The sequence below is a fragment of the Oncorhynchus mykiss genome, unplaced genomic scaffold, assembly GCF_013265735.2.
Source record: "Oncorhynchus mykiss isolate Arlee unplaced genomic scaffold, USDA_OmykA_1.1 un_scaffold_156, whole genome shotgun sequence".
In the NCBI taxonomy this organism is placed as follows: Eukaryota; Metazoa; Chordata; class Actinopteri; order Salmoniformes; family Salmonidae; genus Oncorhynchus; species Oncorhynchus mykiss.
The window spans coordinates 317,038-340,862 of NW_023493666.1; the positions used below are offsets into that span (position 1 = coordinate 317,038).

Below are 23,825 nucleotides of genomic sequence, written 5' to 3' on the forward strand. Positions count from 1 at the left end.
CAATTACATGCACATGGACAATTATGCAAATTAGGTGCTGACATCATTTAGCAACTTCTAGCAACTTTTAGGACAGCCAATAGCTACTTTCCTTACTGAGGTGTTGGCAACACTGCTAACTTTAAACATCGGCTATCTGAGCAGCTAACTGATCGCTGAAGCTGTACAAAGCCTTTCTGTAAATAGCCCATCCAATCTACCTACCTCATCCCCATATTGTTTTAATATACTTTCTGCTCTTTGCACACCTGTATTTCTATTTGCATATCATCATCTGCTCATCTATCACTCCAGTGTTAATTTGCTAAATTGTAAATACTTCGCTACTATGGCCTATTTATTGCCTTACCTCCATTTGCACGCACTGTATATAGACTTTCTTTTTTTTCTTCTATTGTGTTATTGACTGTACGCTTGTTTATTCCATCTGTAACTCTGTGTGGCCAGGTCGCAGTTGAATATGAAAACTTGTTCTCAACTAGCTTACCTGGTTAATTATAGGTCAAATAAAAAAATAAAAAAAACATTTTCTTCTTTCCCAGAAAGGGGATGTAGCTCAGTGGTAGAGCGCATGCTTTGCATGTATGAGGTCCTGGGTTCAATCCCCAGCTTCTCCATTAATATTTTTGCAATGATGGCCCATGTCCTACTTTCCAGAATGTTGAAATTCTCAGCAGGAAACAGAGATGTGCTAAATAATTTGCTCTTGTAATCTGAAGAACATGTGTTCAATCCCTGTTCGTACATTTATGGAACAGAAGTGGCATGGTTGCCAATTTCAATTGCATCATTTTCAAAAACTGAAGTTCATGGGTTAGATGACTGTCCATACTTGCTTGTATTTAGAATTGCTGCTATCATTTCATTGTAGTTTCAATGGAGTGGTGTATATAAAAAGTACATTGTATTAATATTGCATTTTATCTGCAAATAAAATGGGATCGAAGCTCAGAGGGGGAGTGCATGCTATTTTAGTATGAGGTCCTTGGTTCAATCCCAAGGTTCTCCACTGAGTATTTGTGTGCCAAATTCACATTACACAACTCCTACTTTCCAGAATGTTGAAATTCTCACAGGAAACAGAGATGTTATTTTTATACATGCTTTGCATGTATGAGGTCCTGGGTTCAATCCCCAGCTTCTCCATTAATATTTTTGCAATGGCCCATGTCCTACTTTCCAGAATGTTGCAATTCTCACATGAAACAGAGATGTTATTTGTGTGCCAAATTCACATTATACAACTACAACTTTCCAGAATGTTGATAAATATCTTGCAGCATAGAGTGGCATGGTGGCCAAGCGGTAAGGCGTCGGTCTTGTAAACTGAAGATCATGGGTTCAAATCCCATCCGTGCCTTACTGAAAGATAGCTGGTACCATGGGAAGGTTCTTTCACTGAAGGACTTTGAAGAAAAAAAAAGTTTTCAAAATGGCAACCCTGCTATTATATAGTAAGGGGATGTGCCTCTACGGTAGAGCTAATACTTGAAATGCATGCGCTCTGAAGTTAATTCTCTGGTGAGTATATTTAGTTGTGAAATTAGCTTTTGCACAACTCTACTTTTGAGAATGTTGACATTTTAAGAAGGAAATAGATGTGCTAAGTCATCTGTTTTTGTAAACTGAAGCACATGGGTTCAATCCTGGGTTCAAGCCTTGTTCGATGTTTATGGAAGCTAGATGATATTATGGCAATGTACTTTCATTAGAACAGTGTAAAGAAAGGGTCAATTGTATTGATATGGCCACAACGACCTGTATGCTCTAGTCGGCTGGCCCTCGCTACATATTCGTCGCCAGACCCACTGGTTCCAGGTCATCTTTTTAGTCTATGCTAGGTAAAGCTCCGCCTTATCTCAGCTCACTGGTCACGATAACAACACCCACCCGTAGCACGCGCTCCAGCAGGTATATCTCACTGGTCATCCCCAAAGCCAACACCTCCTTTGGCCGCCTTTCCTTCCAGTTCTCTGCTGACAATGACTGGAACGAATTGCAAAAATCGCTGAAGCTGGAGACATATTTCCCTCACTAACTTTCAGTGTTGCCAACTTAGCGACTTAGTCGCTGTATTTAGCAAGTATTCAGACCACTCTGAATACTTGCAGACATTCTCATTTTACTCACTTTTTGTCTCTTCCACAATGTTATTCCTCACTCCTACAGTGTCCATCACAATTACATGCACATGGACAATTATGCAAATTAGGTGCTGACATCATTTAGCAACTTCTAGCAACTTTTAGGACAGCCAATAGCTACTTTCCTTACTGAGGTGTTGGCAACACTGCTAACTTTAAACATCGGCTATCTGAGCAGCTAACTGATCGCTGAAGCTGTACAAAGCCTTTCTGTAAATAGCCCATCCAATCTACCTACCTCATCCCCATATTGTTTTAATATACTTTCTGCTCTTTGCACACCTGTATTTCTATTTGCATATCATCATCTGCTCATCTATCACTCCAGTGTTAATTTGCTAAATTGTAAATACTTCGCTACTATGGCCTATTTATTGCCTTACCTCCATTTGCACGCACTGTATATAGACTTTCTTTTTTTTCTTCTATTGTGTTATTGACTGTACGCTTGTTTATTCCATCTGTAACTCTGTGTGGCCAGGTCGCAGTTGAATATGAAAACTTGTTCTCAACTAGCTTACCTGGTTAATTATAGGTCAAATAAAAAAAATAAAAAAACATTTTCTTCTTTCCCAGAAAGGGGATGTAGCTCAGTGGTAGAGCGCATGCTTTGCATGTATGAGGTCCTGGGTTCAATCCCCAGCTTCTCCATTAATATTTTTGCAATGATGGCCCATGTCCTACTTTCCAGAATGTTGAAATTCTCAGCAGGAAACAGAGATGTGCTAAATAATTTGCTCTTGTAATCTGAAGAACATGTGTTCAATCCCTGTTCGTACATTTATGGAACAGAAGTGGCATGGTTGCCAATTTCAATTGCATCATTTTCAAAAACTGAAGTTCATGGGTTAGATGACTGTCCATACTTGCTTGTATTTAGAATTGCTGCTATCATTTCATTGTAGTTTCAATGGAGTGGTGTATATAAAAAGTACATTGTATTAATATTGCATTTTATCTGCAAATAAAATGGGATCGAAGCTCAGAGGGGGAGTGCATGCTATTTTAGTATGAGGTCCTTGGTTCAATCCCAAGGTTCTCCACTGAGTATTTGTGTGCCAAATTCACATTACACAACTCCTACTTTCCAGAATGTTGAAATTCTCACAGGAAACAGAGATGTTATTTTTATACATGCTTTGCATGTATGAGGTCCTGGGTTCAATCCCCAGCTTCTCCATTAATATTTTTGCAATGGCCCATGTCCTACTTTCCAGAATGTTGCAATTCTCACATGAAACAGAGATGTTATTTGTGTGCCAAATTCACATTATACAACTACAACTTTCCAGAATGTTGATAAATATCTTGCAGCATAGAGTGGCATGGTGGCCAAGCGGTAAGGCGTCGGTCATGTAACCGAAGATCATGGGTTCAAATCCCATCCGTGCCTTACTGAAAGATAGCTGGTACCATGGGAAGGTTCTTTCACTGAAGGACTTTGAAGAAAAAAAAAGTTTTCAAAATGGCAACCCTGCTATTATATAGTAAGGGGATGTGCCTCTACGGTAGAGCTAATACTTGAAATGCATGCGCTCTGAAGTTAATTCTCTGGTGAGTATATTTAGTTGTGAAATTAGCTTTTGCACAACTCTACTTTTGAGAATGTTGACATTTTAAGAAGGAAATAGATGTGCTAAGTCATCTGTTTTTGTAAACTGAAGCACATGGGTTCAATCCTGGGTTCAAGCCTTGTTCGATGTTTATGGAAGCTAGATGATATTATGGCAATGTACTTTCATTAGAACAGTGTAAAGAAAGGGTCAATTGTATTGATATGGCCACAACGACCTGTATGCTCTAGTCGGCTGGCCCTCGCTACATATTCGTCGCCAGACCCACTGGTTCCAGGTCATCTTTTTAGTCTATGCTAGGTAAAGCTCCGCCTTATCTCAGCTCACTGGTCACGATAACAACACCCACCCGTAGCACGCGCTCCAGCAGGTATATCTCACTGGTCATCCCCAAAGCCAACACCTCCTTTGGCCGCCTTTCCTTCCAGTTCTCTGCTGACAATGACTGGAACGAATTGCAAAAATCGCTGAAGCTGGAGACATATTTCCCTCACTAACTTTCAGTGTTGCCAACTTAGCGACTTAGTCGCTGTATTTAGCAAGTATTCAGACCACTCTGAATACTTGCAGACATTTTCATTTTACTCACTTTTTGTCTCTTCCACAATGTTATTCCTCACTCCTACAGTGTCCATCACAATTACATGCACATGGACAATTATGCAAATTAGGTGCTGACATCATTTAGCAACTTCTAGCAACTTTTAGGACAGCCAATAGCTACTTTCCTTACTGAGGTGTTGGCAACACTGCTAACTTTAAACATCGGCTATCTGAGCAGCTAACTGATCGCTGAAGCTGTACAAAGCCTTTCTGTAAATAGCCCATCCAATCTACCTACCTCATCCCCATATTGTTTTAATATACTTTCTGCTCTTTGCACACCTGTATTTCTATTTGCATATCATCATCTGCTCATCTATCACTCCAGTGTTAATTTGCTAAATTGTAAATACTTCGCTACTATGGCCTATTTATTGCCTTACCTCCATTTGCACGCACTGTATATAGACTTTCTTTTTTTTCTTCTATTGTGTTATTGACTGTACGCTTGTTTATTCCATCTGTAACTCTGTGTGGCCAGGTCGCAGTTGAATATGAAAACTTGTTCTCAACTAGCTTACCTGGTTAATTATAGGTGAAATAAAAAAAAAAAAGAAACATTTTCTTCTTTCCCAGAAAGGGGATGTAGCTCAGTGGTAGAGCGCATGCTTTGCATGTATGAGGTCCTGGGTTCAATCCCCAGCTTCTCCATTAATATTTTTGCAATGATGGCCCATGTCCTACTTTCCAGAATGTTGAAATTCTCAGCAGGAAACAGAGATGTGCTAAATAATTTGCTCTTGTAATCTGAAGAACATGTGTTCAATCCCTGTTCGTACATTTATGGAACAGAAGTGTCATGGTTGCCAATTTCAATTGCATCATTTTCAAAAACTGAAGTTCATGGGTTAGATGACTGTCCATACTTGCTTGTATTTAGAATTGCTGCTATCATTTCATTGTAGTTTCAATGGAGTGGTGTATATAAAAAGTACATTGTATTAATATTGCATTTTATCTGCAAATAAAATGGGATCGAAGCTCAGAGGGGGAGTGCATGCTATTTTAGTATGAGGTCCTTGGTTCAATCCCAAGGTTCTCCACTGAGTATTTGTGTGCCAAATTCATATTACACAACTCCTACTTTCCAGAATGTTGAAATTCTCACAGGAAACAGAGATGTTATTTTTATACATGCTTTGCATGTATGAGGTCCTGGGTTCAATCCCCAGCTTCTCCATTAATATTTTTGCAATGGCCCATGTCCTACTTTCCAGAATGTTGCAATTCTCACAGGAAACAGAGATGTTATTTGTGTGCCAAATTCACATTATACAACTACAACTTTCCAGAATGTTGATAAATATCTTGCAGCATAGAGTGGCATGGTGGCCAAGCGGTAAGGCGTCGGTCTTGTAAACCGAAGATCATGGGTTCAAATCCCATCCTTACTTACTGAAAGATAGCTGGTACCATGGGAAGGTTCTTTCACTGAAGGACTTTGAAGAAAAAAAAAGTTCTCAAAATGGCAACCCTAGTAAGGGGATGTGCCTCTACGGTAGAGCTAATACTTGAAATGCATGCGCTCTGAAGTTAATCCCCAAATTCTCTGGTGAGTATATTTAGCTGTGAAATTAGCTTTTGCACAACTCTACTTTTGAGAATGTTGACATTTTAAGAAGGAAATAGATGTGCTAAGTCATCTGTTTTTGTAAACTGAAGCACATGGGTTCAATCCTGGGTTCAAGCCTTGTTCGATGTTTATGGAAGCTAGATGATATTATGGCAATGTACTTTCATTAGAACAGTGTAAAGAAAGGGTCAATTGTATTGATATGGCCACAACGACCTGTATGCTCTAGTCGGCTGGCCCTCGCTACATATTCGTCGCCAGACCCACTGGTTCCAGGTCATCTTTTTAGTCTATGCTAGGTAAAGCTCCGCCTTATCTCAGCTCACTGGTCACGATAACAACACCCACCCGTAGCACGCGCTCCAGCAGGTATATCTCACTGGTCATCCCCAAAGCCAACACCTCCTTTGGCCGCCTTTCCTTCCAGTTCTCTGCTGACAATGACTGGAACGAATTGCAAAAATCGCTGAAGCTGGAGACATATTTCCCTCACTAACTTTCAGTGTTGCCAACTTAGCGACTTAGTCGCTGTATTTAGCAAGTATTCAGACCACTCTGAATACTTGCAGACATTTTCATTTTACTCACTTTTTGTCTCTTCCACAATGTTATTCCTCACTCCTACAGTGTCCATCACAATTACATGCACATGGACAATTATGCAAATTAGGTGCTGACATCATTTAGCAACTTCTAGCAACTTTTAGGACAGCCAATAGCTACTTTCCTTACTGAGGTGTTGGCAACACTGCTAACTTTAAACATCGGCTATCTGAGCAGCTAACTGATCGCTGAAGCTGTACAAAGCCTTTCTGTAAATAGCCCATCCAATCTACCTACCTCATCCCCATATTGTTTTAATATACTTTCTGCTCTTTGCACACCTGTATTTCTATTTGCATATCATCATCTGCTCATCTATCACTCCAGTGTTAATTTGCTAAATTGTAAATACTTCGCTACTATGGCCTATTTATTGCCTTACCTCCATTTGCACGCACTGTATATAGACTTTCTTTTTTTTCTTCTATTGTGTTATTGACTGTACGCTTGTTTATTCCATCTGTAACTCTGTGTGGCCAGGTCGCAGTTGAATATGAAAACTTGTTCTCAACTAGCTTACCTGGTTAATTATAGGTCAAATAAAAAAAAATAAGAAACATTTTCTTCTTTCCCAGAAAGGGGATGTAGCTCAGTGGTAGAGCGCATGCTTTGCATGTATGAGGTCCTGGGTTCAATCCCCAGCTTCTCCATTAATATTTTTGCAATGATGGCCCATGTCCTACTTTCCAGAATGTTGAAATTCTCAGCAGGAAACAGAGATGTGCTAAATAATTTGCTCTTGTAATCTGAAGAACATGTGTTCAATCCCTGTTCGTACATTTATGGAACAGAAGTGGCATGGTTGCCAATTTCAATTGCATCATTTTCAAAAACTGAAGTTCATGGGTTAGATGACTGTCCATACTTGCTTGTATTTAGAATTGCTGCTATCATTTCATTGTAGTTTCAATGGAGTGGTGTATATAAAAAGTACATTGTATTAATATTGCATTTTATCTGCAAATAAAATGGGATCGAAGCTCAGAGGGGGAGTGCATGCTATTTTAGTATGAGGTCCTTGGTTCAATCCCAAGGTTCTCCACTGAGTATTTGTGTGCCAAATTCACATTACACAACTCCTACTTTCCAGAATGTTGAAATTCTCACAGGAAACAGAGATGTTATTTTTATACATGCTTTGCATGTATGAGGTCCTGGGTTCAATCCCCAGCTTCTCCATTAATATTTTTGCAATGGCCCATGTCCTACTTTCCAGAATGTTGCAATTCTCACATGAAACAGAGATGTTATTTGTGTGCCAAATTCACATTATACAACTACAACTTTCCAGAATGTTGATAAATATCTTGCAGCATAGAGTGGCATGGTGGCCAAGCGGTAAGGCGTCGGTCTTGTAAACCGAAGATCATGGGTTCAAATCCCATCCGTGCCTTACTGAAAGATAGCTGGTACCATGGGAAGGTTCTTTCACTGAAGGACTTTGAAGAAAAAAAAAGTTTTCAAAATGGCAACCCTGCTATTATATAGTAAGGGGATGTGCCTCTACGGTAGAGCTAATACTTGAAATGCATGCGCTCTGAAGTTAATTCTCTGGTGAGTATATTTAGTTGTGAAATTAGCTTTTGCACAACTCTACTTTTGAGAATGTTGACATTTTAAGAAGGAAATAGATGTGCTAAGTCATCTGTTTTTGTAAACTGAAGCACATGGGTTCAATCCTGGGTTCAAGCCTTGTTCGATGTTTATGGAAGCTAGATGATATTATGGCAATGTACTTTCATTAGAACAGTGTAAAGAAAGGGTCAATTGTATTGATATGGCCACAACGACCTGTATGCTCTAGTCGGCTGGCCCTCGCTACATATTCGTCGCCAGACCCACTGGTTCCAGGTCATCTTTTTAGTCTATGCTAGGTAAAGCTCCGCCTTATCTCAGCTCACTGGTCACGATAACAACACCCACCCGTAGCACGCGCTCCAGCAGGTATATCTCACTGGTCATCCCCAAAGCCAACACCTCCTTTGGCCGCCTTTCCTTCCAGTTCTCTGCTGACAATGACTGGAACGAATTGCAAAAATCGCTGAAGCTGGAGACATATTTCCCTCACTAACTTTCAGTGTTGCCAACTTAGCGACTTAGTCGCTGTATTTAGCAAGTATTCAGACCACTCTGAATACTTGCAGACATTTTCATTTTACTCACTTTTTGTCTCTTCCACAATGTTATTCCTCACTCCTACAGTGTCCATCACAATTACATGCACATGGACAATTATGCAAATTAGGTGCTGACATCATTTAGCAACTTCTAGCAACTTTTAGGACAGCCAATAGCTACTTTCCTTACTGAGGTGTTGGCAACACTGCTAACTTTAAACATCGGCTATCTGAGCAGCTAACTGATCGCTGAAGCTGTACAAAGCCTTTCTGTAAATAGCCCATCCAATCTACCTACCTCATCCCCATATTGTTTTAATATACTTTCTGCTCTTTGCACACCTGTATTTCTATTTGCATATCATCATCTGCTCATCTATCACTCCAGTGTTAATTTGCTAAATTGTAAATACTTCGCTACTATGGCCTATTTATTGCCTTACCTCCATTTGCACGCACTGTATATAGACTTTCTTTTTTTTCTTCTATTGTGTTATTGACTGTACGCTTGTTTATTCCATCTGTAACTCTGTGTGGCCAGGTCGCAGTTGAATATGAAAACTTGTTCTCAACTAGCTTACCTGGTTAATTATAGGTCAAATAAAAAAAATAAAAAAACATTTTCTTCTTTCCCAGAAAGGGGATGTAGCTCAGTGGTAGAGCGCATGCTTTGCATGTATGAGGTCCTGGGTTCAATCCCCAGCTTCTCCATTAATATTTTTGCAATGATGGCCCATGTCCTACTTTCCAGAATGTTGAAATTCTCAGCAGGAAACAGAGATGTGCTAAATAATTTGCTCTTGTAATCTGAAGAACATGTGTTCAATCCCTGTTCGTACATTTATGGAACAGAAGTGTCATGGTTGCCAATTTCAATTGCATCATTTTCAAAAACTGAAGTTCATGGGTTAGATGACTGTCCATACTTGCTTGTATTTAGAATTGCTGCTATCATTTCATTGTAGTTTCAATGGAGTGGTGTATATAAAAAGTACATTGTATTAATATTGCATTTTATCTGCAAATAAAATGGGATCGAAGCTCAGAGGGGGAGTGCATGCTATTTTAGTATGAGGTCCTTGGTTCAATCCCAAGGTTCTCCACTGAGTATTTGTGTGCCAAATTCACATTACACAACTCCTACTTTCCAGAATGTTGAAATTCTCACAGGAAACAGAGATGTTATTTTTATACATGCTTTGCATGTATGAGGTCCTGGGTTCAATCCCCAGCTTCTCCATTAATATTTTTGCAATGGCCCATGTCCTACTTTCCAGAATGTTGCAATTCTCACAGGAAACAGAGATGTTATTTGTGTGCCAAATTCACATTATACAACTACAACTTTCCAGAATGTTGATAAATATCTTGCAGCATAGAGTGGCATGGTGGCCAAGCGGTAAGGTGTCGGTCTTGTAAACCGAAGATCATGGGTTCAAATCCCATCTGTGCCTTGCTGAAAGATAGCTGGTACCATGGGAAGGTTCTTTCACTGAAGGACTTTGAAGAAAAAAAAAGTTTTCAAAATGGCAACCCTGCTATTATATAGTAAGGGGATGTGCCTCTACGGTAGAGCTAATACTTGAAATGCATGCGCTCTGAAGTTAATTCTCTGGTGAGTATATTTAGTTGTGAAATTAGCTTTTGCACAACTCTACTTTTGAGAATGTTGACATTTTAAGAAGGAAATAGATGTGCTAAGTCATCTGTTTTTGTAAACTGAAGCACATGGGTTCAATCCTGGGTTCAAGCCTTGTTCGATGTTTATGGAAGCTAGATGATATTATGGCAATGTACTTTCATTAGAACAGTGTAAAGAAAGGGTCAATTGTATTGATATGGCCACAACGACCTGTATGCTCTAGTCGGCTGGCCCTCGCTACATATTCGTCGCCAGACCCACTGGTTCCAGGTCATCTTTTTAGTCTATGCTAGGTAAAGCTCCGCCTTATCTCAGCTCACTGGTCACGATAACAACACCCACCCGTAGCACGCGCTCCAGCAGGTATATCTCACTGGTCATCCCCAAAGCCAACACCTCCTTTGGCCGCCTTTCCTTCCAGTTCTCTGCTGACAATGACTGGAACGAATTGCAAAAATCGCTGAAGCTGGAGACATATTTCCCTCACTAACTTTCAGTGTTGCCAACTTAGCGACTTAGTCGCTGTATTTAGCAAGTATTCAGACCACTCTGAATACTTGCAGACATTTTCATTTTACTCACTTTTTGTCTCTTCCACAATGTTATTCCTCACTCCTACAGTGTCCATCACAATTACATGCACATGGACAATTATGCAAATTAGGTGCTGACATCATTTAGCAACTTCTAGCAACTTTTAGGACAGCCAATAGCTACTTTCCTTACTGAGGTGTTGGCAACACTGCTAACTTTAAACATCGGCTATCTGAGCAGCTAACTGATCGCTGAAGCTGTACAAAGCCTTTCTGTAAATAGCCCATCCAATCTACCTACCTCATCCCCATATTGTTTTAATATACTTTCTGCTCTTTGCACACCTGTATTTCTATTTGCATATCATCATCTGCTCATCTATCACTCCAGTGTTAATTTGCTAAATTGTAAATACTTCGCTACTATGGCCTATTTATTGCCTTACCTCCATTTGCACGCACTGTATATAGACTTTCTTTTTTTTCTTCTATTGTGTTATTGACTGTACGCTTGTTTATTCCATCTGTAACTCTGTGTGGCCAGGTCGCAGTTGAATATGAAAACTTGTTCTCAACTAGCTTACCTGGTTAATTATAGGTCAAATAAAAAAAAATAAGAAACATTTTCTTCTTTCCCAGAAAGGGGATGTAGCTCAGTGGTAGAGCGCATGCTTTGCATGTATGAGGTCCTGGGTTCAATCCCCAGCTTCTCCATTAATATTTTTGCAATGATGGCCCATGTCCTACTTTCCAGAATGTTGAAATTCTCAGCAGGAAACAGAGATGTGCTAAATAATTTGCTCTTGTAATCTGAAGAACATGTGTTCAATCCCTGTTCGTACATTTATGGAACAGAAGTGGCATGGTTGCCAATTTCAATTGCATCATTTTCAAAAACTGAAGTTCATGGGTTAGATGACTGTCCATACTTGCTTGTATTTAGAATTGCTGCTATCATTTCATTGTAGTTTCAATGGAGTGGTGTATATAAAAAGTACATTGTATTAATATTGCATTTTATCTGCAAATAAAATGGGATCGAAGCTCAGAGGGGGAGTGCATGCTATTTTAGTATGAGGTCCTTGGTTCAATCCCAAGGTTCTCCACTGAGTATTTGTGTGCCAAATTCACATTACACAACTCCTACTTTCCAGAATGTTGAAATTCTCACAGGAAACAGAGATGTTATTTTTATACATGCTTTGCATGTATGAGGTCCTGGGTTCAATCCCCAGCTTCTCCATTAATATTTTTGCAATGGCCCATGTCCTACTTTCCAGAATGTTGCAATTCTCACATGAAACAGAGATGTTATTTGTGTGCCAAATTCACATTATACAACTACAACTTTCCAGAATGTTGATAAATATCTTGCAGCATAGAGTGGCATGGTGGCCAAGCGGTAAGGCAAACCGAAGATCATGGGTTCAAATCCCATCCGTGCCTTACTGAAAGATAGCTGGTACCATGGGAAGGTTCTTTCACTGAAGGACTTTGAAGAAAAAAAAAGTTTTCAAAATGGCAACCCTGCTATTATATAGTAAGGGGATGTGCCTCTACGGTAGAGCTAATACTTGAAATGCATGCGCTCTGAAGTTAATTCTCTGGTGAGTATATTTAGTTGTGAAATTAGCTTTTGCACAACTCTACTTTTGAGAATGTTGACATTTTAAGAAGGAAATAGATGTGCTAAGTCATCTGTTTTTGTAAACTGAAGCACATGGGTTCAATCCTGGGTTCAAGCCTTGTTCGATGTTTATGGAAGCTAGATGATATTATGGCAATGTACTTTCATTAGAACAGTGTAAAGAAAGGGTCAATTGTATTGATATGGCCACAACGACCTGTATGCTCTAGTCGGCTGGCCCTCGCTACATATTCATCGCCAGACCCACTGGTTCCAGGTCATCTTTTTAGTCTATGCTAGGTAAAGCTCCGCCTTATCTCAGCTCACTGGTCACGATAACAACACCCACCCGTAGCACGCGCTCCAGCAGGTATATCTCACTGGTCATCCCCAAAGCCAACACCTCCTTTGGCCGCCTTTCCTTCCAGTTCTCTGCTGACAATGACTGGAACGAATTGCAAAAATCGCTGAAGCTGGAGACATATTTCCCTCACTAACTTTCAGTGTTGCCAACTTAGCGACTTAGTCGCTGTATTTAGCAAGTATTCAGACCACTCTGAATACTTGCAGACATTTTCATTTTACTCACTTTTTGTCTCTTCCACAATGTTATTCCTCACTCCTACAGTGTCCATCACAATTACATGCACATGGACAATTATGCAAATTAGGTGCTGACATCATTTAGCAACTTCTAGCAACTTTTAGGACAGCCAATAGCTACTTTCCTTACTGAGGTGTTGGCAACACTGCTAACTTTAAACATCGGCTATCTGAGCAGCTAACTGATCGCTGAAGCTGTACAAAGCCTTTCTGTAAATAGCCCATCCAATCTACCTACCTCATCCCCATATTGTTTTAATATACTTTCTGCTCTTTGCACACCTGTATTTCTATTTGCATATCATCATCTGCTCATCTATCACTCCAGTGTTAATTTGCTAAATTGTAAATACTTCGCTACTATGGCCTATTTATTGCCTTACCTCCATTTGCACGCACTGTATATAGACTTTCTTTTTTTTCTTCTATTGTGTTATTGACTGTACGCTTGTTTATTCCATCTGTAACTCTGTGTGGCCAGGTCGCAGTTGAATATGAAAACTTGTTCTCAACTAGCTTACCTGGTTAATTATAGGTGAAATAAAAAAAAAAAAGAAACATTTTCTTCTTTCCCAGAAAGGGGATGTAGCTCAGTGGTAGAGCGCATGCTTTGCATGTATGAGGTCCTGGGTTCAATCCCCAGCTTCTCCATTAATATTTTTGCAATGATGGCCCATGTCCTACTTTCCAGAATGTTGAAATTCTCAGCAGGAAACAGAGATGTGCTAAATAATTTGCTCTTGTAATCTGAAGAACATGTGTTCAATCCCTGTTCGTACATTTATGGAACAGAAGTGGCATGGTTGCCAATTTCAATTGCATCATTTTCAAAAACTGAAGTTCATGGGTTAGATGACTGTCCATACTTGCTTGTATTTAGAATTGCTGCTATCATTTCATTGTAGTTTCAATGGAGTGGTGTATATAAAAAGTACATTGTATTAATATTGCATTTTATCTGCAAATAAAATGGGATCGAAGCTCAGAGGGGGAGTGCATGCTATTTTAGTATGAGGTCCTTGGTTCAATCCCAAGGTTCTCCACTGAGTATTTGTGTGCCAAATTCACATTACACAACTCCTACTTTCCAGAATGTTGAAATTCTCACAGGAAACAGAGATGTTATTTTTATACATGCTTTGCATGTATGAGGTCCTGGGTTCAATCCCCAGCTTCTCCATTAATATTTTTGCAATGGCCCATGTCCTACTTTCCAGAATGTTGCAATTCTCACAGGAAACAGAGATGTTATTTGTGTGCCAAATTCACATTATACAACTACAACTTTCCAGAATGTTGATAAATATCTTGCAGCATAGAGTGGCATGGTGGCCAAGCGGTAAGGCGTCGGTCTTGTAAACCGAAGATCATGGGTTCAAATCCCATCCGTGCCTTACTGAAAGATAGCTGGTAACATGGGAAGGTTCTTTCACTGAAGGACTTTGAAGAAAAAAAAGTTCTCAAAATGGCAACCCTGCTATTATATAGTAAGGGGATGTGCCTCTACGGTAGAGCTAATACTTGAAATGCATGCGCTCTGAAGTTAATCCCCAAATTCTCTGGTGAGTGTATTTAGTTGTGAAATTAGCTTTTGCACAACTCTACTTTTGAGAATGTTGACATTTTAAGAAGGAAATAGATGTGCTAAGTCATCTGTTTTTGTAAACTGAAGCACATGGGTTCAATCCTGGGTTCAAGCCTTGTTCGATGTTTATGGAAGCTAGATGATATTATGGCAATGTACTTTCATTAGAACAGTGTAAAGAAAGGGTCAATTGTATTGATATGGCCACAACGACCTGTATGCTCTAGTCGGCTGGCCCTCGCTACATATTCGTCGCCAGACCCACTGGTTCCAGGTCATCTTTTTAGTCTATGCTAGGTAAAGCTCCGCCTTATCTCAGCTCACTGGTCACGATAACAACACCCACCCGTAGCACGCGCTCCAGCAGGTATATCTCACTGGTCATCCCCAAAGCCAACACCTCCTTTGGCCGCCTTTCCTTCCAGTTCTCTGCTGACAATGACTGGAACGAATTGCAAAAATCGCTGAAGCTGGAGACATATTTCCCTCACTAACTTTCAGTGTTGCCAACTTAGCGACTTAGTCGCTGTATTTAGCAAGTATTCAGACCACTCTGAATACTTGCAGACATTTTCATTTTACTCACTTTTTGTCTCTTCCACAATGTTATTCCTCACTCCTACAGTGTCCATCACAATTACATGCACATGGACAATTATGCAAATTAGGTGCTGACATCATTTAGCAACTTCTAGCAACTTTTAGGACAGCCAATAGCTACTTTCCTTACTGAGGTGTTGGCAACACTGCTAACTTTAAACATCGGCTATCTGAGCAGCTAACTGATCGCTGAAGCTGTACAAAGCCTTTCTGTAAATAGCCCATCCAATCTACCTACCTCATCCCCATATTGTTTTAATATACTTTCTGCTCTTTGCACACCTGTATTTCTATTTGCACATCATCATCTGCTCATCTATCACTCCAGTGTTAATTTGCTAAATTGTAAATACTTCGCTACTATGGCCTATTTATTGCCTTACCTCCATTTGCACGCACTGTATATAGACTTTCTTTTTTTTCTTCTATTGTGTTATTGACTGTACTCTTGTTTATTCCATCTGTAACTCTGTGTGGCCAGGTCGCAGTTGAATATGAAAACTTGTTCTCAACTAGCTTACCTGGTTAATTATAGGTGAAATAAATAAAAAAAAGAAACATTTTCTTCTTTCCCAGAAAGGGGATGTAGCTCAGTGGTAGAGCGCATGCTTTGCATGTATGAGGTCCTGGGTTCAAACCCCAGCTTCTACATTAATATTTTTGCAATGATGGCCCATGTCCTACTTTCCAGAATGTTGAAATTCTCAGCAGGAAACAGAGATGTGCTAAATAATTTGCTCTTGTAATCTGAAGAACATGTGTTCAATCCCTGTTCGTACATTTATGGAACAGAAGTGGCATGGTTGCCAATTTCAATTGCATCATTTTCAAAAACTGAAGTTCATGGGTTAGATGACTGTCCATACTTGCTTGTATTTAGAATTGCTGCTATCATTTCATTGTAGTTTCAATGGAGTGGTGTATATAAAAAGTACATTGTATTAATATTGCATTTTATCTGCAAATAAAATGGGATCGAAGCTCAGAGGGGGAGTGCATGCTATTTTAGTATGAGGTCCTTGGTTCAATCCCAAGGTTCTCCACTGAGTATTTGTGTGCCAAATTCACATTACACAACTCCTACTTTCCAGAATGTTGAAATTCTCACAGGAAACAGAGATGTTATTTTTATACATGCTTTGCATGTATGAGGTCCTGGGTTCAATCCCCAGCTTCTCCATTAATATTTTTGCAATGGCCCATGTCCTACTTTCCAGAATGTTGCAATTCTCACAGGAAACAGAGATGTTATTTGTGTGCCAAATTCACATTATACAACTACAACTTTCCAGAATGTTGATAAATATCTTGCAGCATAGAGTGGCATGGTGGCCAAGCGGTAAGGCGTCGGTCTTGTAAACCGAAGATCATGGGTTCAAATCCCATCCGTGCCTTACTGAAAGATAGCTGGTACCATGGGAAGGTTCTTTCACTGAAGGACTTTGAAGAAAAAAAAAGTTTTCAAAATGGCAACCCTGCTATTATATAGTAAGGGGATGTGCCTCTACGGTAGAGCTAATACTTGAAATGCATGCGCTCTGAAGTTAATTCTCTGGTGAGTATATTTAGTTGTGAAATTAGCTTTTGCACAACTCTACTTTTGAGAATGTTGACATTTTAAGAAGGAAATAGATGTGCTAAGTCATCTGTTTTTGTAAACTGAAGCACATGGGTTCAATCCTGGGTTCAAGCCTTGTTCGATGTTTATGGAAGCTAGATGATATTATGGCAATGTACTTTCATTAGAACAGTGTAAAGAAAGGGTCAATTGTATTGATATGGCCACAACGACCTGTATGCTCTAGTCGGCTGGCCCTCGCTACATATTCGTCGCCAGACCCACTGGTTCCAGGTCATCTTTTTAGTCTATGCTAGGTAAAGCTCCGCCTTATCTCAGCTCACTGGTCACGATAACAACACCCACCCGTAGCACGCGCTCCAGCAGGTATATCTCACTGGTCATCCCCAAAGCCAACACCTCCTTTGGCCGCCTTTCCTTCCAGTTCTCTGCTGACAATGACTGGAACGAATTGCAAAAATCGCTGAAGCTGGAGACATATTTCCCTCACTAACTTTCAGTGTTGCCAACTTAGCGACTTAGTCGCTGTATTTAGCAAGTATTCAGACCACTCTGAATACTTGCAGACATTTTCATTTTACTCACTTTTTGTCTCTTCCACAATGTTATTCCTCACTCCTACAGTGTCCATCACAATTACATGCACATGGACAATTATGCAAATTAGGTGCTGACATCATTTAGCAACTTCTAGCAACTTTTAGGACAGCCAATAGCTACTTTCCTTACTGAGGTGTTGGCAACACTGCTAACTTTAAACATCGGCTATCTGAGCAGCTAACTGATCGCTGAAGCTGTACAAAGCCTTTCTGTAAATAGCCCATCCAATCTACCTACCTCATCCCCATATTGTTTTAATATACTTTCTGCTCTTTGCACACCTGTATTTCTATTTGCATATCATCATCTGCTCATCTATCACTCCAGTGTTAATTTGCTAAATTGTAAATACTTCGCTACTATGGCCTATTTATTGCCTTACCTCCATTTGCACGCACTGTATATAGACTTTCTTTTTTTTCTTCTATTGTGTTATTGACTGTACGCTTGTTTATTCCATCTGTAACTCTGTGTGGCCAGGTCGCAGTTGAATATGAAAACTTGTTCTCAACTAGCTTACCTGGTTAATTATAGGTCAAATAAAAAAAAATAAGAAACATTTTCTTCTTTCCCAGAAAGGGGATGTAGCTCAGTGGTAGAGCGCATGCTTTGCATGTATGAGGTCCTGGGTTCAATCCCCAGCTTCTCCATTAATATTTTTGCAATGATGGCCCATGTCCTACTTTCCAGAATGTTGAAATTCTCAGCAGGAAACAGAGATGTGCTAAATAATTTGCTCTTGTAATCTGAAGAACATGTGTTCAATCCCTGTTCGTACATTTATGGAACAGAAGTGGCATGGTTGCCAATTTCAATTGCATCATTTTCAAAAACTGAAGTTCATGGGTTAGATGACTGTCCATACTTGCTTGTATTTAGAATTGCTGCTATCATTTCATTGTAGTTTCAATGGAGTGGTGTATATAAAAAGTACATTGTATTAATATTGCATTTTATCTGCAAATAAAATGGGATCGAAGCTCAGAGGGGGAGTGCATGCTATTTTAGTATGAGGTCCTTGGTTCAATCCCAAGGTTCTCCACTGAGTATTTGTGTGCCAAATTCACATTACACAACTCCTACTTTCCAGAATGTTGAAATTCTCACAGGAAACAGAGATGTTATTTTTATACATGCTTTGCATGTATGAGGTCCTGGGTTCAATCCCCAGCTTCTCCATTAATATTTTTGCAATGGCCCATGTCCTACTTTCCAGAATGTTGCAATTCTCACATGAAACAGAGATGTTATTTGTGTGCCAAATTCACATTATACAACTACAACTTTCCAGAATGTTGATAAATATCTTGCAGCATAGAGTGGCATGGTGGCCAAGCGGTAAGGCGTCGGTCTTGTAAACCGAAGATCATGGGTTCAAATCCCATCCGTGCCTTACTGAAAGATAGCTGGTACCATGGGAAGGTTCTTTCACTGAAGGACTTTGAAGAAAAAAAAAGTTTTCAAAATGGCAACCCTGCTATTATATAGTAAGGGGATGTGCCTCTACGGTAGAGCTAATACTTGAAATGCATGCGCTCTGAAGTTAATTCTCTGGTGAGTATATTTAGTTGTGAAATTAGCTTTTGCACAACTCTACTTTTGAGAATGTGGACATTTTAAGAAGGAAATAGATGTGCTAAGTCATCTGTTTTTGTAAACTGAAGCACATGGGTTCAATCCTGGGTTCAAGCCTTGTTCGATGTTTATGGAAGCTAGATGATATTATGGCAATGTACTTTCATTAGAACAGTGTAAAGAAAGGGTCAATTGTATTGATATGGCCACAACGACCTGTATGCTCTAGTCGGCTGGCCCTCGCTACATATTCGTCGCCAGACCCACTGGTTCCAGGTCATCTTTTTAGTCTATGCTAGGTAAAGCTCCGCCTTATCTCAGCTCACTGGTCACGATAACAACACCCACCCGTAGCACGCGCTCCAGCAGGTATATCTCACTGGTCATCCCCAAAGCCAACACCTCCTTTGGCCGCCTTTCCTTCCAGTTCTCTGCTGACAATGACTGGAACGAATTGCAAAAATCGCTGAAGCTGGAGACATATTTCCCTCACTAACTTTCAGTGTTGCCAACTTAGCGACTTAGTCGCTGTATTTAGCAAGTATTCAGACCACTCTGAATACTTGCAGACATTTTCATTTTACTCACTTTTTGTCTCTTCCACAATGTTATTCCTCACTCCTACAGTGTCCATCACAATTACATGCACATGGACAATTATGCAAATTAGGTGCTGACATCATTTAGCAACTTCTAGCAACTTTTAGGACAGCCAATAGCTACTTTCCTTACTGAGGTGTTGGCAACACTGCTAACTTTAAACATCGGCTATCTGAGCAGCTAACTGATCGCTGAAGCTGTACAAAGCCTTTCTGTAAATAGCCCATCCAATCTACCTACCTCATCCCCATATTGTTTTAATATACTTTCTGCTCTTTGCACACCTGTATTTCTATTTGCATATCATCATCTGCTCATCGATCACTCCAGTGTTAATTTGCTAAATTGTAAATACTTCGCTACTATGGCCTATTTATTGCCTTACCTCCATTTGCACGCACTGTATATAGACTTTCTTTTTTTTCTTCTATTGTGTTATTGACTGTACGCTTGTTTATTCCATCTGTAACTCTGTGTGGCCAGGTCGCAGTTGAATATGAAAACTTGTTCTCAACTAGCTTACCTGGTTAATTATAGGTCAAATAAAAAAAAATAAGAAACATTTTCTTCTTTCCCAGAAAGGGGATGTAGCTCAGTGGTAGAGCGCATGCTTTGCATGTATGAGGTCCTGGGTTCAATCCCCAGCTTCTCCATTAATATTTTTGCAATGATGGCCCATGTCCTACTTTCCAGAATGTTGAAATTCTCAGCAGGAAACAGAGATGTGCTAAATAATTTGCTCTTGTAATCTGAAGAACATGTGTTCAATCCCTGTTCGTACATTTATGGAACAGAAGTGGCATGGTTGCCAATTTCAATTGCATCATTTTCAAAAACTGAAGTTCATGGGTTAGATGACTGTCCATACTTGCTTGTATTTAGAATTGCTGCTATCATTTCATTGTAGTTTCAATGGAGTGGTGTATATAAAAAGTACATTGTATTAATATTGCATTTTATCTGCAAATAAAATGGGATCGAAGCTCAGAGGGGGAGTGCATGCTATTTTAGTATGAGGTCCTTGGTTCAATCCCAAGGTTCTCCACTGAGTATTTGTGTGCCAAATTCACATTACACAACTCCTACTTTCCAGAATGTTGAAATTCTCACAGGAAACAGAGATGTTATTTTTATACATGCTTTGCATGTATGAGGTCCTGGGTTCAATCCCCAGCTTCTCCATTAATATTTTTGCAATGGCCCATGTCCTACTTTCCAGAATGTTGCAATTCTCACAGGAAACAGAGATGTTATTTGTGTGCCAAATTCACATTATACAACTACAACTTTCCAGAATGTTGATAAATATCTTGCAGCATAGAGTGGCATGGTGGCCAAGCGGTAAGGCGTCGGTCTTGTAAACCGAAGATCATGGGTTCAAATCCCATCCGTGCCTTACTGAAAGATAGCTGGTACCATGGGAAGGTTCTTTCACTGAAGGACTTTGAAGAAAAAAAAAGTTTTCAAAATGGCAACCCTGCTATTATATAGTAAGGGGATGTGCCTCTACGGTAGAGCTAATACTTGAAATGCATGCGCTCTGAAGTTAATTCTCTGGTGAGTATATTTAGTTGTGAAATTAGCTTTTGCACAACTCTACTTTTGAGAATGTTGACATTTTAAGAAGGAAATAGATGTGCTAAGTCATCTGTTTTTGTAAACTGAAGCACATGGGTTCAATCCTGGGTTCAAGCCTTGTTCGATGTTTATGGAAGCTAGATGATATTATGGCAATGTACTTTCATTAGAACAGTGTAAAGAAAGGGTCAATTGTATTGATATGGCCACAACGACCTGTATGCTCTAGTCGGCTGGCCCTCGCTACATATTCGTCGCCAGACCCACTGGTTCCAGGTCATCTTTTTAGTCTATGCTAGGTAAAGCTCCGCCTTATCTCAGCTCACTGGTCACGATAACAACACCCACCCGTAGCACGCGCTCCAGCAGGTATATCTCACTGGTCATCCCCAAAGCCAACACCTCCTTTGGCCGCCTTTCCTTCCAGTTCTCTGCTGACAATGACTGGAACGAATTGCAAAAATCGCTGAAGCTGGAGACATATTTCCCTCACTAACTTTCAGTGTTGCCAACTTAGCGACTTAGTCGCTGTATTTAGCAAGTATTCAGACCACTCTGAATACTTGCAGACATTTTCATTTTACTCACTTTTTGTCTCTTCCACAATGTTATTCCTCACTCCTACAGTGTCCATCACAATTACATGCACATGGACAATTATGCAAATTAGGTGCTGACATCATTTAGCAACTTCTAGCAACTTTTAGGACAGCCAATAGCTACTTTCCTTACTGAGGTGTTGGCAACACTGCTAACTTTAAACATCGGCTATCTGAGCAGCTAACTGATCGCTGAAGCTGTACAAAGCCTTTCTGTAAATAGCCCACCCAATCTACCTACCTCATCCCCATATTGTTTTAATATACTTTCTGCTCTTTGCACACCTGTATTTCTATTTGCATATCATCATCTGCTCATCTATCACTCCAGTGTTAATTTGCTAAATTGTAAATACTTCGCTACTATGGCCTATTTATTGCCTTACCTCCATTTGCACGCACTGTATATAGACTTTCTTTTTTTTCTTCTATTGTGTTATTGACTGTACGCTTGTTTATTCCATCTGTAACTCTGTGTGGCCAGGTCGCAGTTGAATATGAAAACTTGTTCTCAACTAGCTTACCTGGTTAATTATAGGTCAAATAAAAAAAAATAAGAAACATTTTCTTCTTTCCCAGAAAGGGGATGTAGCTCAGTGGTAGAGCGCATGCTTTGCATGTATGAGGTCCTGGGTTCAATCCCCAGCTTCTCCATTAATATTTTTGCAATGGCCCATGTCCTACTTTCCAGAATGTTGAAATTCTCAGCAGGAAACAGAGATGTGCTAAATAATTTGCTCTTGTAATCTGAAGAACATGTGTTCAATCCCTGTTCGTACATTTATGGAACAGAAGTGTCATGGTTGCCAATTTCAATTGCATCATTTTCAAAAACTGAAGTTCATGGGTTAGATGACTGTCCATACTTGCTTGTATTTAGAATTGCTGCTATCATTTCATTGTAGTTTCAATGGAGTGGTGTATATAAAAAGTACATTGTATTAATATTGCATTTTATCTGCAAATAAAATGGGATCGAAGCTCAGAGGGGGAGTGCATGCTATTTTAGTATGAGGTCCTTGGTTCAATCCCAAGGTTCTCCACTGAGTATTTGTGTGCCAAATTCACATTACACAACTCCTACTTTCCAGAATGTTGAAATTCTCACAGGAAACAGAGATGTTATTTTTATACATGCTTTGCATGTATGAGGTCCTGGGTTCAATCCCCAGCTTCTCCATTAATATTTTTGCAATGGCCCATGTCCTACTTTCCAGAATGTTGCAATTCTCACAGGAAACAGAGATGTTATTTGTGTGCCAAATTCACATTATACAACTACAACTTTCCAGAATGTTGATAAATATCTTGCAGCATAGAGTGGCATGGTGGCCAAGCGGTAAGGCGTCGGTCTTGTAAACCGAAGATCATGGGTTCAAATCCCATCCTTACTTACTGAAAGATAGCTGGTACCATGGGAAGGTTCTTTCACTGAAGGACTTTGAAGAAAAAAAAAGTTCTCAAAATGGCAACCCTGCTATTATATAGTAAGGGGATGTGCCTCTACGGTAGAGCTAATACTTGAAATGCATGCGCTCTGAAGTTAATCCCCAAATTCTCTGGTGAGTATATTTAGCTGTGAAATTAGCTTTTGCACAACTCTACTTTTGAGAATGTTGACATTTTAAGAAGGAAATAGATGTGCTAAGTCATCTGTTTTTGTAAACTGAAGCACATGGGTTCAATCCTGGGTTCAAGCCTTGTTCGATGTTTATGGAAGCTAGATGATATTATGGCAATGTACTTTCATTAGAACAGTGTAAAGAAAGGGTCAATTGTATTGATATGGCCACAACGACCTGTATGCTCTAGTCGGCTGGCCCTCGCTACATATTCGTCGCCAGACCCACTGGTTCCAGGTCATCTTTTTAGTCTATGCTAGGTAAAGCTCCGCCTTATCTCAGCTCACTGGTCACGATAACAACACCCACCCGTAGCACGCGCTCCAGCAGGTATATCTCACTGGTCATCCCCAAAGCCAACACCTCCTTTGGCCGCCTTTCCTTCCAGTTCTCTGCTGACAATGACTGGAACGAATTGCAAAAATCGCTGAAGCTGGAGACATATTTCCCTCACTAACTTTCAGTGTT

At 39.9% G+C, this 23,825-nt stretch overlaps 20 non-coding genes across 20 annotated transcripts; all 20 read left to right on the forward strand.

Annotated features, from left to right (window-relative positions):
• The first annotated feature begins 545 nt into the window (after positions 1 to 545).
• On the forward strand, positions 546 to 617 carry trnaa-ugc. Its single transcript has one exon. It is a non-coding gene; the product is annotated as a tRNA-Ala (tRNA).
• Positions 618 to 1,288: 671 nt separating this feature from the next.
• Positions 1,289 to 1,360, forward strand: trnat-ugu. Its single transcript has one exon. It is a non-coding gene; the product is annotated as a tRNA-Thr (tRNA).
• Positions 1,361 to 2,723: 1,363 nt separating this feature from the next.
• Positions 2,724 to 2,795, forward strand: trnaa-ugc. The gene has a single exon. It is a non-coding gene; the product is annotated as a tRNA-Ala (tRNA).
• Positions 2,796 to 4,900: 2,105 nt separating this feature from the next.
• Positions 4,901 to 4,972, forward strand: trnaa-ugc. Its single transcript has one exon. It is a non-coding gene; the product is annotated as a tRNA-Ala (tRNA).
• Positions 4,973 to 5,643: 671 nt separating this feature from the next.
• On the forward strand, positions 5,644 to 5,715 carry trnat-ugu. Its single transcript has one exon. It is a non-coding gene; the product is annotated as a tRNA-Thr (tRNA).
• A 1,360-nt stretch (positions 5,716 to 7,075) lies between these two features.
• trnaa-ugc lies at positions 7,076 to 7,147 on the forward strand. Its single transcript has one exon. It is a non-coding gene; the product is annotated as a tRNA-Ala (tRNA).
• Positions 7,148 to 7,818: 671 nt separating this feature from the next.
• Positions 7,819 to 7,890, forward strand: trnat-ugu. The gene has a single exon. It is a non-coding gene; the product is annotated as a tRNA-Thr (tRNA).
• Positions 7,891 to 9,253: 1,363 nt separating this feature from the next.
• On the forward strand, positions 9,254 to 9,325 carry trnaa-ugc. Its single transcript has one exon. It is a non-coding gene; the product is annotated as a tRNA-Ala (tRNA).
• Positions 9,326 to 9,996: 671 nt separating this feature from the next.
• Positions 9,997 to 10,068, forward strand: trnat-ugu. Its single transcript has one exon. It is a non-coding gene; the product is annotated as a tRNA-Thr (tRNA).
• A 1,363-nt stretch (positions 10,069 to 11,431) lies between these two features.
• On the forward strand, positions 11,432 to 11,503 carry trnaa-ugc. Its single transcript has one exon. It is a non-coding gene; the product is annotated as a tRNA-Ala (tRNA).
• Positions 11,504 to 13,598: 2,095 nt separating this feature from the next.
• Positions 13,599 to 13,670, forward strand: trnaa-ugc. Its single transcript has one exon. It is a non-coding gene; the product is annotated as a tRNA-Ala (tRNA).
• Positions 13,671 to 14,341: 671 nt separating this feature from the next.
• Positions 14,342 to 14,413, forward strand: trnat-ugu. The gene has a single exon. It is a non-coding gene; the product is annotated as a tRNA-Thr (tRNA).
• Positions 14,414 to 15,783: 1,370 nt separating this feature from the next.
• trnaa-ugc lies at positions 15,784 to 15,855 on the forward strand. The gene has a single exon. It is a non-coding gene; the product is annotated as a tRNA-Ala (tRNA).
• A 671-nt stretch (positions 15,856 to 16,526) lies between these two features.
• Positions 16,527 to 16,598, forward strand: trnat-ugu. Its single transcript has one exon. It is a non-coding gene; the product is annotated as a tRNA-Thr (tRNA).
• A 1,363-nt stretch (positions 16,599 to 17,961) lies between these two features.
• trnaa-ugc lies at positions 17,962 to 18,033 on the forward strand. The gene has a single exon. It is a non-coding gene; the product is annotated as a tRNA-Ala (tRNA).
• A 671-nt stretch (positions 18,034 to 18,704) lies between these two features.
• On the forward strand, positions 18,705 to 18,776 carry trnat-ugu. The gene has a single exon. It is a non-coding gene; the product is annotated as a tRNA-Thr (tRNA).
• A 1,363-nt stretch (positions 18,777 to 20,139) lies between these two features.
• Positions 20,140 to 20,211, forward strand: trnaa-ugc. The gene has a single exon. It is a non-coding gene; the product is annotated as a tRNA-Ala (tRNA).
• A 671-nt stretch (positions 20,212 to 20,882) lies between these two features.
• On the forward strand, positions 20,883 to 20,954 carry trnat-ugu. Its single transcript has one exon. It is a non-coding gene; the product is annotated as a tRNA-Thr (tRNA).
• A 1,363-nt stretch (positions 20,955 to 22,317) lies between these two features.
• On the forward strand, positions 22,318 to 22,389 carry trnaa-ugc. The gene has a single exon. It is a non-coding gene; the product is annotated as a tRNA-Ala (tRNA).
• A 668-nt stretch (positions 22,390 to 23,057) lies between these two features.
• Positions 23,058 to 23,129, forward strand: trnat-ugu. Its single transcript has one exon. It is a non-coding gene; the product is annotated as a tRNA-Thr (tRNA).
• Positions 23,130 to 23,825: the final 696 nt, after the last annotated feature.